This window comes from Camelus bactrianus, unplaced genomic scaffold (genome assembly GCF_048773025.1).
Source record: "Camelus bactrianus isolate YW-2024 breed Bactrian camel unplaced genomic scaffold, ASM4877302v1 HiC_scaffold_53, whole genome shotgun sequence".
In the NCBI taxonomy this organism is placed as follows: domain Eukaryota; kingdom Metazoa; phylum Chordata; class Mammalia; order Artiodactyla; family Camelidae; genus Camelus; species Camelus bactrianus.
Window position 1 is genome coordinate 368,438 of NW_027413970.1, and position 12,422 is coordinate 380,859.

Genomic DNA, 12,422 nt, shown 5'->3' on the forward strand with positions numbered 1-12,422 from the left:
TCTTGTATCACTCCTTTAATCATTATAAAATGTCCTTCTTTATCTTTCTTTATGGCCTTTGTTTTAAAGCCTATTTTGTCTGAAATCAGTACTGCAACACCTGCTTTTTTGGCTTTTCCATTTGCATGGAATATCCTTTTCCATCCTTTCACTCTCAATCTAAATGTGTCCTTCTCCCTAAATTGGGTCTCTTGTATGCAGCATATTGAAGGTTCTTGCTTTATTATCCAGTCTGCCACTCTATGTCTTTTGACTGAAGCATTTAGTCCATTAACATTTACAGTAATTAATGATAGATGTGTGTTTATTGCCATTTTGAACTTATCTTTGCAGTTGAATTGGTATATCCTCTTTGTTCCTTTCTTCTTCCTTTTGTGGTTTGGTAATTTTCCTTTGTATCATGGATTTTATTTAATTTCTGTGAATCCCTTGTACGTTTTTAGCTTATGGTTACCCCTTTTAGTAAATCTATCAACCCATTACTATAACTGTTTTTATTAAACTGATAGTAACGATCTCAAACCCATTCTACTGTGAAAAAAAATTAAAAAATAAAGGAAAAAATATTCTATATTTCCCTGCCTCCCTCTCCCACTCTCAGTGATTTGTATGTCTTCTTTTATAATTTCATGTTTACTTTATTTGTAATTCATGAGTTATCACCTTTCCAGTTGTGAGTTTCTCATTTCTGTAGCATCCTGCTGCTTTTCTATTTAGAATAGACCTTACAATGTTTCATTTAGCATCGGTTTAGTGTTGCTAAACTCCTGCAGCTTTTTTTTGTCTGTGAAACTCTTTATTTCTCCTTCTATCCTCAAGGATAGCCTTGCTGTATAAAGTATCCTAGGCTGCATCTTTTTTTCATTCAGGGCTTTGAATATATCTTGCCACTCCCTTCTGGCCTGTAGTGTTTGTGTAGAGAAATCAGCTGAGAGCCTTATGGGGGTTCCCTTGTAACTTACTCTTTGCTTTTCTCTTGCTGCCTTTAGAATCATTTCTTAATCCTTGACTCTGGCCATCTTGATTATAATATGTCTTCTTGTGGGTCTATTTGGGTTCTTCCTGTTTGGGACCCTCTGAGCTTCCTGTACTTGGATATCTTATTCCTTTTTTAAGTTTGGGAAGTTTTCAGTCATGATTTCTTCAAAAACCTTTTCAATCCCCTTTGATCTTTTTTCCCCTTCTGGGGCCACTATTATGCAAAGATTGGGACACTTTATATTGTCCCATAGGTCCCTTAAGCTATTTTCATTATTTTTTACTTGCTTATCTTGTAGTTCTTCTGAATGAGTGCTTTCTATTGTCCTGTCTTCTAGGTCACTAATTCATTCCTCTGCATTATGTAGTTGGCTTTGCACAGCTATTAGATCATTCCTCATCTCTGTCAATGAGTTTACCCATTCTACTTGGCTCTTCTTTATAGCTTCAATTTCATTTTTGACATATTTTGTATCTCTAAACACTATCTCTTTTAATTCCTTCAGCAATTTGATCACTTCTTTTTTGAAATCTTAATCGATATCTATTTCATTGATCTTTCTTGCAGGGGATTTCTCTTGTTCTTTTAATTGGGAAAGGTTTCTCTGCTTCTTCTTCTTGCTCATACCTCTCTGGCACTGTGCTTTATGGAGTATCAGTTGTCTACTTTTGTCCTTAAGGATTTTATCTATCTAATGCTTATTTAGGAATAGAACTTAGGAAAGAAAGAAAAAAAATAAGAGAGAGAGAAATAATTTTAAAAGAAGGGAGAAAGAGGGTTTGAAAACAGTGTATAATGAATAATAGAAGAGCAAGTTGAAGCAGAGTATTAATCAGGTTGAGACGACCTTTTAAATCCTTTAAAAAAAAGGGGGGGTAGATGAATAGATGTATTTGAAACCTGTGTCTAATCAATAACAGGACATCAAAACCCAAGAGAAATAGAAATGAATTAAGAAGTAAAAATTAAGAGGGTAATAGAAAATAGAACAGGTAAAAACAGATTAAAAAAAAGGGGGGGTTGTCGGTGTTCTCCTGGAGTCTGTGTGCTTTTAACGTGAAGTCTTTCTGTCTTTGTCCTATTTTGGAAGTTCATCTTGCTGTTTTCAGAGGCCCTCTATTGGCGCCCTCTTCTGTGCTGCTCCCAGTACCTGTTGGCAAGCTGATTGCACCTCCTCCTAATACTGGGTCAGGTGCATCTTTCCTCTGCTGTGGGTGGGCGGGTCATAGCCCCTCCTGATGCCGCAGTCAGATGTTGCAGACTGGCCAGGTAGGAGGGCGGGTCATGCCCCCTCCCAGCACCTCGTTCAGGGACTGTGTTCCTGCCCGAAAAGCGGAGGCCACTCTCCGTCTACCTGCACCTGTAGCTCCACTGCTCTGTGTGGCTGCATGCTCCGCCCTGGTCAGTGCTCCACAGGTGGGCTCTGGGAAGACAGAGGGATAGCCTTGTCCCTGCTCTGGGCCAAAGCTCAGCTCCTTGTTTGTCTTTGTGGAGCAAGTTCTCTGAGGGACCATGATGGAAGGATCCTATCTGCCTCGGGCTGTAGGCCAGTCTCAGTCTGTCCTTTAAGGCTGCTAAGCTCTTTGGTGCGGATGCAGGTTTCGCCCCTGCTACTGCCTGGATACTAAGCGCTGGAGGATATGGCAGCTGTGCCTGAGCCCCACCTCTCTTCCCCTGAAAACTTTCTGTGGGTTTTCAGAAATGGGGGTATGCACCCTTCCCCTGAGAGCACATCAACCTTGCTGTTTTATGGAGGGCCCAGATTGTTCTGCCCTGTACACCCACAGCCATGGTGCACAGCCCCTTGCGTTCCCCCAGGGCTGCCTCCATGCAGCGCCCCCGTCCTCCGCCTGGCTTGTGCAGCCTGGCCCTGCCCACTGCTGCCTGCCCGCATCTCAGGCTGGGTGTTGGGGGGACCCTCTGTGCCCGTTTTACTTAGTTCTGTCAGTCAAGGGCTGCTTCATATAGATCGGAGCCTCGGAGGCTCCCTCTCCGTCCCACTGGCCTCTCAGTTGGAGAGGGGAGACCCAGTGAGCGAGCGCCAGTCCTCCTTTGCCACTCCCTCCCCATGGGACCCGTCCCACTCTGCTTTGCCTTTTGTTCTTTCTTTTTTCCTTTTCTCCTACCAGATTTTTGGCGTCTTTATCTTTTGAAGAGCGCGATGATCTGTCAGAGTTCCACAGGTGCTCTGGTTGGCTGAATGGGTCTTTGGATGTGGGTCTTGGTGTATTTGTGGCAGAAGGTGAGCTGCGAGTGCCCTTCTACTCTGGTATCTTCTCCGAGTCCCCTAGAGTAAACCTTTCATTATTTCCTTTAGCATAGGTTTAGTATTGCTAAATTCTTTTAGTTTGTGATTTTCTGTGAAATTCTTTCTCTTTCTATTCTAAAGTACAGCCTTACTGCATAAATTATCCTAGGTTGCATCTTTCTCTCATTCAGAACTTTTAATATATATTACCACTCCCTTCTGGCCAGAAGTGTTGGTGAAGAGAAACAAACAGATAGCCTTATGTGGTTTTCCTTATAACTAATAATTCATTTTTCTCTTGCTACCTTTAGTATCATTTCTTTATCTTTAACTTTCACCATCTTAATTTTAATATGTCTTGGTGTAGGTTATTTGGGTTCTTCTTGAGTACTCTCTGTGCTTCCTGTACTTGGATATTTGATTGCTTCTTTAGGTTTGGGATATTTTCTGTCAGGATTTCTTCAAATACCTTTTTAATACCTTTTGCTTTTTCTTCTCCTTCTGTGACCCCTATTATGCATAGTTTGGAATGTTATATATTATCCCATAGATCCTTTATATTGTTTTCATTGTTCTTTTTTTTCTCTCTCTTTTGCTTTTCTATCTGCTGTTCTGATTGGGTGACTTCTCTTTTCATGTTTTCTAAGTCACTTATTCATTCTTCTGTATTGTCTAGTCTGCTTTTGACTGCCTATATCTTGGCTCTTTTCATAGCCATTGAGTATTATGTTTTTAATTATCTCCTCTTTATACTTTCAATTTCCTTTTCATAATGTTCCCTCTCTATTTATAGTCTCTTTTATTTCTTCCAGTGCTTTCATCACTCCAGTCTTGAAGTCATGATCTAGTAGACTATTGAGATATATTTCATTGACTGTTCTTTCTGGGGATTTCTATTGTTCTTTTAATTGAGAATCATTCCCCTCCTTCTTCATTTTACTTATATCTCTCTGGCACTATGGATTATGAAGTATCAGTTATCTTCTCTGGACTTCAAGGGTTTTTTTTTTTTTTTTTTTGAAGAGGATGTGTTCTTGTGTAGACTGCGCACCCCTAATAATTTTGTTGCTAGGTTTGTTTTTAGTATGGATGGTAGCCATGTCTTCCTTCCATGTGTGTTATCAGTTATCCTTTTGATTAGGGATGTGGCTGGTGTTGTGGTGACAAGAGCTTTCTCTGGATTTTTAGAGTGGTCTCCTTTTTGTTCTGTGGTTGTCACAGCTCTGTCAGGGACTGGATCTGTTTCCTTTTTGTTGAGAGTGAGGCTTCCAGACCTGGTTCTGAGCTCTGGTGCATAGTAGGTGAGGTTGGATCACTTTAAGTACTTTTTCTTGACTCTGCCCTTGTCCTAGCTTTAGTCACAGGAATATCAGTATGCTGCTGTGGTGTCCCCAAGGTTCTCTGCCCTCAAAAATACCAGTGCAATTCCACTGAATTCTGGGTCACACACTTGGTTGGTGATGCACTATCAGGTCAGTGACATCTGCAGCAGCAAACACTGCACCTGCACTTGCCCTGATACACAAACTCTGCTCACTTGTCTTAGATGCCTACACCAGTAGGGCTTCCAGCACTCAGTGACTGCATTCATGCTACCAGATCAGCACCATGCCAAGTGCCAAATGCTGCCCCTTCAATCACCCCACTTTGCAAACTCTGCTCACTCTTCCCAGAGGCCCACAGGTCATGCAACTTGGTCAGAACTACTCTTAGTGCTGCATTCACTCAGGGTAGGTGGGCTCACAGAAAATGGCCACACCAGCACTCACCCTTACTCTGTGCCAGAACTCTAGTCCTTGCCCATTTGTCTTAGAAGGGTGGGTCCACAAAGGCACCTGCATAGCAAAATGGTCCCCTTTGCTTGGTGTTGTAAACAAATTTCAGTCCTGCCTGTGAAGTTGTGGAGCCACTGGGTATGAATATGTGCTTCAAATCCACCAGAGGTGGATTTGAAGCGATATGGTGGTTGTGGTGGAGCCCTGTCTCTCTTATCCTAAGAACACACCAGCAATGGTGTCACAGGACTGTGTAGACAAAGGCTATGGCCCAGCCGCATTGTGCTCCTCCCTGCAATGCACACCAGCAGTATTGCTTCCTTTTTTTTAATTTTATGGGGAACTCAGGCTGTTCTGTTCTCTATACCCTCCCAGACATAGTTCATAGCATACTTCAGCCCCTTGAGATTGCCTCTGTGCAGTTAGCCCCAGTCCACCACTTTCCTCTGGCAGCCATTCCCAGCCCACCCCCTGCTGGTTTGTGTCTAAGGCTGAGGTCACAGGGAAAATTAGTGCTCATTTTACTTATTGTTTTGTGGGCCAAGGGCTACTTTGCACAGATACAAGACTTGGAGTCCCCCTCCCCCCCAGTTTAAGAGTGAGAATCCTCCTTTGTCACTCCCACACTGTGGGATTTGTCCCACGCTATTTTCCTTTTACTTTTTTCCTACCAGATTTGTGGTGAATTCTGTCTTTTGAAGAAGGTGATGTTCTGTCAATGTTCAGTAGGTGTTCTGAGTGAATGGGTGGGTCCCGGGGTGTCTCTCTTGGTGTATTTGTGGGAAGGGTGAGCTACTAGTGTCTTTCTACTCCACCATCTTGGCTGCTTCTGACTCCTCTTTCTTAAATTTGATACTGAAATTACTAATAATTGGCCAGAATTCTCAATGTTTCCATGATCTATTCAGACAGATATTGTATACCTGTCTGAAAATTAACATGACACTTCTTATTTTTAAAAAATTTGACAGCACATTCTGTAGGGAAGAAGTAAATATAAGTGTAATCCTATGAATTTTCAATAAAAGGATGAACCGATGGAAAGTCTGGTAGCCATGTACAGTGAACGTCAGTTATCTTTGTTCTACCTTCCTTGATAATGCCTTTTCTGTGGTACTAATTTCTTCTCTTCCCTCTACTGATCAAAACTTTTCCACTTGAAGGCATATAGTGGTGAGCATAGCTGCCTTCCAAAACTTCTCCACTCTCCACTGTGAACAAAAATTAAAACTAAAATGTCTTAGCCAGACATCCAATGTCCAACATAGTTTTATCTTAATTCTACTCCCCCACAATCCATATAATTCTAGGAAATAAAGGTGAACATTTCAGTCTAATACTGGAAGACACTGCACTTTTTTGAATGTTTATTGGTGAATGTCTTATATCAGTTTTAGATTTTTTTTCCTCTTGGGCTAAATCTAATTCCCCAAAAGTAAATATTTAAGTATTTTCTCTGCTGGGTTTAAGCCTTACAAATTATTTATTAATTATAGACTAGAATCATCCTTATATTATGAGATAAGAAATACAAAACACATTTCAAATTGCTGCTCCACTCACTCTCCTCTTTCTTTTAGAAAATAAAAGTTTATTGTTGAATTTTAATGCATAATTAAAATATATCTATATATATTTATTTATATTTATTTATTGAATTATAGTCAATTTCCAATGTTATGTCAATTTCTGGTGTACAGCATAATGCTTCAGTCATACAATAACATACATATATTCTTTTTTATATTCTTTTTCACCATAAGTTACTACAAGATATTGAATATAGTTCTCTGTGCTATACAGTATGGAATTATTGTTTATATATAATATATATATTAGTATCTGCAAATATCATGCTCTCAATTTAGCCCTTCCCACTCTCTTCTCCCTCTGGAAACCATGTTTGTTTTCTATGTCTGTGAGTCTTTTTTTTTTTTAATAATTTCATCTACTTTTTAGATGCTACATATAAGTGATATCACATGGCATTTTTCTTTCTCTTTCTGACTTCACTTAGAATGATATTTCCCAGGTCCATACATGTTGCTTTAAATGGCATCATTTTATTATTTTTTTATGGATGTGCATTATTCCATTGTATAAATATACAACTTCTTTATCCAGTCATCTGTCTTCTTGTTAATCTTACTGGAGAAGCCAAATCTTACTGGAGAGACCAATGCTCACTGCCTAGGTCACAAGTGGAATAGTCAATTTGTTTTGGCTTGCTTTGAACTGAAAAATTGTTGTGTTAGAAGATTTCATTTCCTATGATGATGCTTTTTTCCACACAGTAATGTTCCCACTGTTTATTCATACCTTTCCTGAATCTCCCTATATGGACAGAAATGTCAAGCTTCACCAAGAGAGACACAAGCTCGTAGACTTTATACTTCCAGAATGATTCAAGAGTTGGATGTAAGACTCAGGTTAGAATCAGTGCATTAAGTTGTTCAACAAATAAATTACACAGACTTAGTATATGCCAACCTCAGACACTGGATGGAAGTGGAGTCCGGGTATTCACAAACCAGAAAGCATCACTGAGTTTGATGTCCAGAGTTTTTACTTGGGCTTTATAATTTATTAAATCATTGGACACATGATTAATCTGCATCTCCAGCATCATCTCCTCCCATCTTCCCAGAGTCCAGCATGACCCTAATTTTCAACCCTCTAATTATGTGGTTGGTCTTTCTGGGGTTAGCCCTCATGCTGAAGTTAACTTGGGGTCCACTACCGTGAGTCACCTCATTAGCATAATAGACACTCTTCTCACTCAAGAAATTCCAAGAGTTTTGAAGTTCTGTGTCTGGTACCAGAAATAAAGGACAGATATTTTATTTATTATATCACTGATAATAACTCTAAAAATTTGGTATGCATGAGAACTACAAAGGAGATTGTTTAAAATTTTACCCTTTGTAGAACTGAATTGAGGCTCAGAACTTCCTAACTTTCAGGAGCACATAAAGAATGCTACATTGCTGACAAGCATGTAAATTGGTACAATCACCTGAGAAGCAAATATCTGTCAGTATCCACTTCAACCTGAACATACAGATAAACCTATTCCAGCAAATCTGCTTCTAGGTAAATACCTAATAAAAGTAGCCACTGTCAGGAAAAACTGAAACATTTTGAAACACACACTCAACCACACGAAAGATTACTTGGTGTCTGTCTAGCTCACCCTTTGAATATTTCAAATTCAATGTTACTGAGCTATTTTCTAACTCTGTAGGTAGTAGGAAACATACAGTGCTGTAAATTATTATTTTTCTGTAGAAATGTGAATGTACTTAATCTTGTGGAATGCAATTGTTGGGTACCATTGCCTCAATGTGCTGTGGTTGTCTAGATTTCCTCTTTAAAGGAACCCTTCATCTCCTCTCTAAGTCACCATTTCTAAGAGGGTCAACACTTAAATTGGTGTGAAATACAAGACTTATAAAATATGATAGCACATCTTAATTTGACCTTCAAGGACTTTTACATTCTGGCCTCAAGCATTATTTCCAAATTCACCTTTTTATTTCCCTTTCTCAACTCATATCCAAAGACTGTTACTGACACTTCAACAATCTTGCATGATGTCTTCATCCATTACCCAGTTCCTCTCCCAGCATGCATGCTCACACACACAAACACGCACAAACAGGACCACTTCCACCTGCCTTCCTTTCCTCTTTGAACTTTTTCAGCATTAATGTGAGCCACTCACTTGAATTTCAATTATTCATCATTTTACATATTTACCTTAGTGCATACCAATCTATCCTTTTGCTTGGCAAGTTCTGAAGGCTTATCCTTCCTGTTATTAACTGATTTGTTATCTGGTCCTGGGGTGAAGTCTTTTATGCATACGAATTGAAAGAGAAGCAGTCAAGGGAATGGTTGATGAAGAAGAATAAAAATTGCTATGTAGGAAAATCTAGGACAGCAAAAAGAAAGAAACAAACAAAAATAATTGGTCATGCAGAGGAACTGTGAAACCAATGATCTTTATGCTTTAAATCCAGGATTACCTCCCTGCCTAGTTCATTGGAATTCAAACCTAAGAATTTACACATGTGTTACCACACCAGCTCCACTTTCTGCTTCTACTCATTCTTGTGGGATTTTCTGTATGACATCTGCCTTCAGCCTGTCTTTGTCTTCTGGTTTCTGATCATGTCCCTTCATCCCAGTTCTTAGTGACTTGTCAGATGTCACTGAGATCACAGCCATGAAGTTCCTTATACAATGTCTGGTGCAGGGTAGGTCCTCAGTGAGGATTTTCCTTCTTCTTAAAGTAGCTCAGATTTGTTACTATGCTTCCCGTGAAAGTGAGACAAAGGCTTTTATTAAATTAGGAAATAAAAGCAATCTGTGTTGTTTCTTGGTCAAAGATGTCAGCCTAAGGCAGAATTCCAAGTTGGATGCTTGGAGAGTCAGTGGGAGCACCACAGGACCCTCTCCCTCCTTGTCTCTCTAAAAGGACTCATTTGCTCATTGTCTTTTAGGGGCTTAAGGAGCAAGTCTGAACTCACAGCTCTTTGTTCACACCAGAGGCTGCCATACTACCACTGTTGCCCTGACTCCACCCTCTCCTCCAGCAGCACCAGCTCAACTCCAGAGTAGAAGCTGAGAGCAGTGTCTGTAGATCAGAGTCCAGACAGCTAGCTCTTCATGCATAAAGTGGGGTGCCCCTGCACTGAGCTGTGTTGAGTGGCAGCAAGCATCCACTTTTTATCAGGTAGGGCTTCCTCCTTCCCCACTCCCTCACCCTTTAAGTCTCTTCCCCCTCTCCCCTTCCTCCCCTCCATCCTTCTCTAACATACCCTTGAATAGATGATGCTGGCTTGCAGCTGTTAACTTAGTTCTTTTTTATAAACCCAGTAGTTTATTTCAAAGAAGAAATTTTAGGCTTACTGGACAAAATCCCACTACAATTGACACTTATACAGACACTAGACTACTGTACATTTAAAAAAAGAAAAAATCAAGAAGGGCCAAGTTGGTGGAGTAGAACGACACTCTTAGCTCACCCTCTCCCACAAATGCAACAAGACTGACATCCACTGACCCACCTATCCAATCAGAAAGTCTGCTGAACTTTAACAGAACCTCACTTTCATCAAAAGACAAAACACGCCATTAATCTGGTAGGAGAAAAGGAAAATAAAAGGAAGAAAAAGGGAAATAGTGCAGTCCAGTCCCATGGGGAGGGAGCAGCAAAGGTGGTATAGTGCTCATTTGCTGGGTCCCTCCCACTCCAATGAAGAGGTCAGCTGGATGGAGGGGGAACCTCTGAGGCTTGAAATTGTATAGAATATCCCTTGACTGACAGAACAAAGTTAAATGGGCAAAAAGGGTACTCATGACCCCCAGGCTTAGACACCAACCAGCAGGTGTGGGATGAAACAGACTGCCTGAGCCTGATGGAGGACTCAGGCCAACTGTACAGAGGCAATCTCAGGAGATTTCAATATGCTGTGTGCCATCACTGGAAAGGTATACAAAGCAGAACAACATGAGTCCCCCATAAAATATGAAAAAAAAAGGCAAAGAAACACTGCTGGTGTGCCCTGGGGGGAGGGGTGCCATAGCTTTTGTCTTTGAAGACTTGTGGCATCATTTCTGGTGTCTTTTCTGAAGAGAGGTGGGGTTTAAACACACCCACCATATACTCTAATGTGCACCCAGGTGGAGGCATGGTTGAAATCTCAATCCCTACCTAGGGGCTCTGCAACCTCATAGGTGGGACTCAGATTTGTTTACAGCCCCAGGCAAATAGGAAAGTTCTGCTGCAGTACCTCTGTGAACTCATGGTTCTAAGACAAATGAACAAGGAGAAGAGTTCTGGCATAGAGCACGGGTGATGGCTGGTATGACCACTTTATCCAAGTCCACCTAAAGAGCATGGAACTGAAGTGAAGTTGGGAGGGGCACTGTAAGGCAGAGAGACCCAACCACCTAACATGCACAAGTGCACCACCACAATACAGCATTTGGAGGAGACATGACACATGGCACTAGGAGAAGCACAGATCAGGGGAACAACAGGAGGGCCTCTGGAACCAGTGAGTAGAGTTCATGCAGCAGGGTGAGAACAGGAGCAGGGACAATCACAAAATAAAAAGGAGATCTCATTTAATAGCCAGGGAAGACTCTTGCTACCAGATCACAGGCCAAATCCCCAACAAAAAGGATAACAGGCAAAAGACAGGAAGACATAGTAACCACCCATACTTCAGACAGAGCTATCAACAAAATTATTAAGAGCACATAGTGCCCACAAGAACACATCCACATTTTTTCATTTTTCTTTTACTTTTTAAATTTTTACATTTAAAAGATTTTTATGTTTCTATGTTTAATCCCTTTTAAAATTGGCCTTTAAAATATTTTAAATTGTTTTTAGTTTGTCTCAATTTCATTTTTATTTCTTTTTGCTTTATTCTTCTATTATCGATTAGACTAAGTTCTCAAATTTTTTCTTCTTTTAAGCTTTTTAAATTTCTCACAATTTGCTTTTTATCTCTTTGTTTTGTTCTCTTATTTATTATAATAAGTTTTCATATATTATTTTCTAATTTTAAGACTTTAAAACTTCTCAATTTTTATTTCTCTTTGACTAGTTCTTCTGTTATTGTTCATAATCTGTTTTCAAATCTTATTCTCTTCTTTTAAATTTATTTTTTAACTTTATTTCTGTATCTGTTTTAGGTAAATAAGTAAAAAGAAAACCTTTAGAAACAGAAAAGATAACCATGCTCCATAATCAATAGTGCAGGAGAGATATAAGCAAAATAAAGTAGTAGAGGAACAACCCCATTTAAAAGAACAGGTAAAATCCCCTGAAAGAATGATCATGAAATAGAACTTGATAATCTATTAAATCATGATTTCAAAAAAGGAGAGATAAAAGTACTAAAGACGCAAAAAGAGATTGTATATAGAGACAAAGAATATGTCAAATAGGAAATTGAAACTTTATAAAGAGGAGTGATTTAAAATAGGAAAACACATTTGCTGAGATAAGAGCTGAGTTAAAAGTTGTAAAAAAAAAGTAGGCTACTTAATGCAGAGGAATTAATAAGTGGTTTAGAATACAGGACAACAGAAATCAACTAATCAGAAGAGAGGAAAACAAACAAAAACCAATGAAAGAACAAAATTCAATGAAAGCAATTATCCTATGGGATAATATAAAGCTTGCCAAAACCTACACATAACAGGGGTCTCAGAAGGAGAAGAAATAGCAAACAGGATTGAAAAGGTATTTGAAGAAATCATAGTTAAGAACTTCTGAAACATAAAGAAGCAATCAGATATATGAGTACAGGAAGTATGAAGGGACCTAAACAAGAAGAAACCAAACAGACACACACTAAGATATATTATAATCAGCATGGCCAGGGTTAAACATAAAGTA

At 39.6% G+C, this 12,422-nt stretch overlaps 1 protein-coding gene across 29 annotated transcripts in view; it reads left to right on the forward strand.

The window, feature by feature from the left end:
* LOC141576968 (uncharacterized) overlaps window positions 1–12,422 on the forward strand; it is a 153,502-nt gene that overhangs the window by 122,113 nt on the left and 18,967 nt on the right. For 4 of the 29 annotated variants that reach the window (XR_012505381.1, XR_012505383.1, XR_012505387.1 and 1 more), the window contains one exon: window positions 9,508–9,740. The exons of the other annotated variants lie outside the window; for them this stretch is intronic. The gene's annotated coding sequence lies outside the window, so the exon portion shown is untranslated. The remainder of the gene's footprint in view (window positions 1–9,507; window positions 9,741–12,422) is intronic. 29 annotated transcript variants of the gene reach the window in all.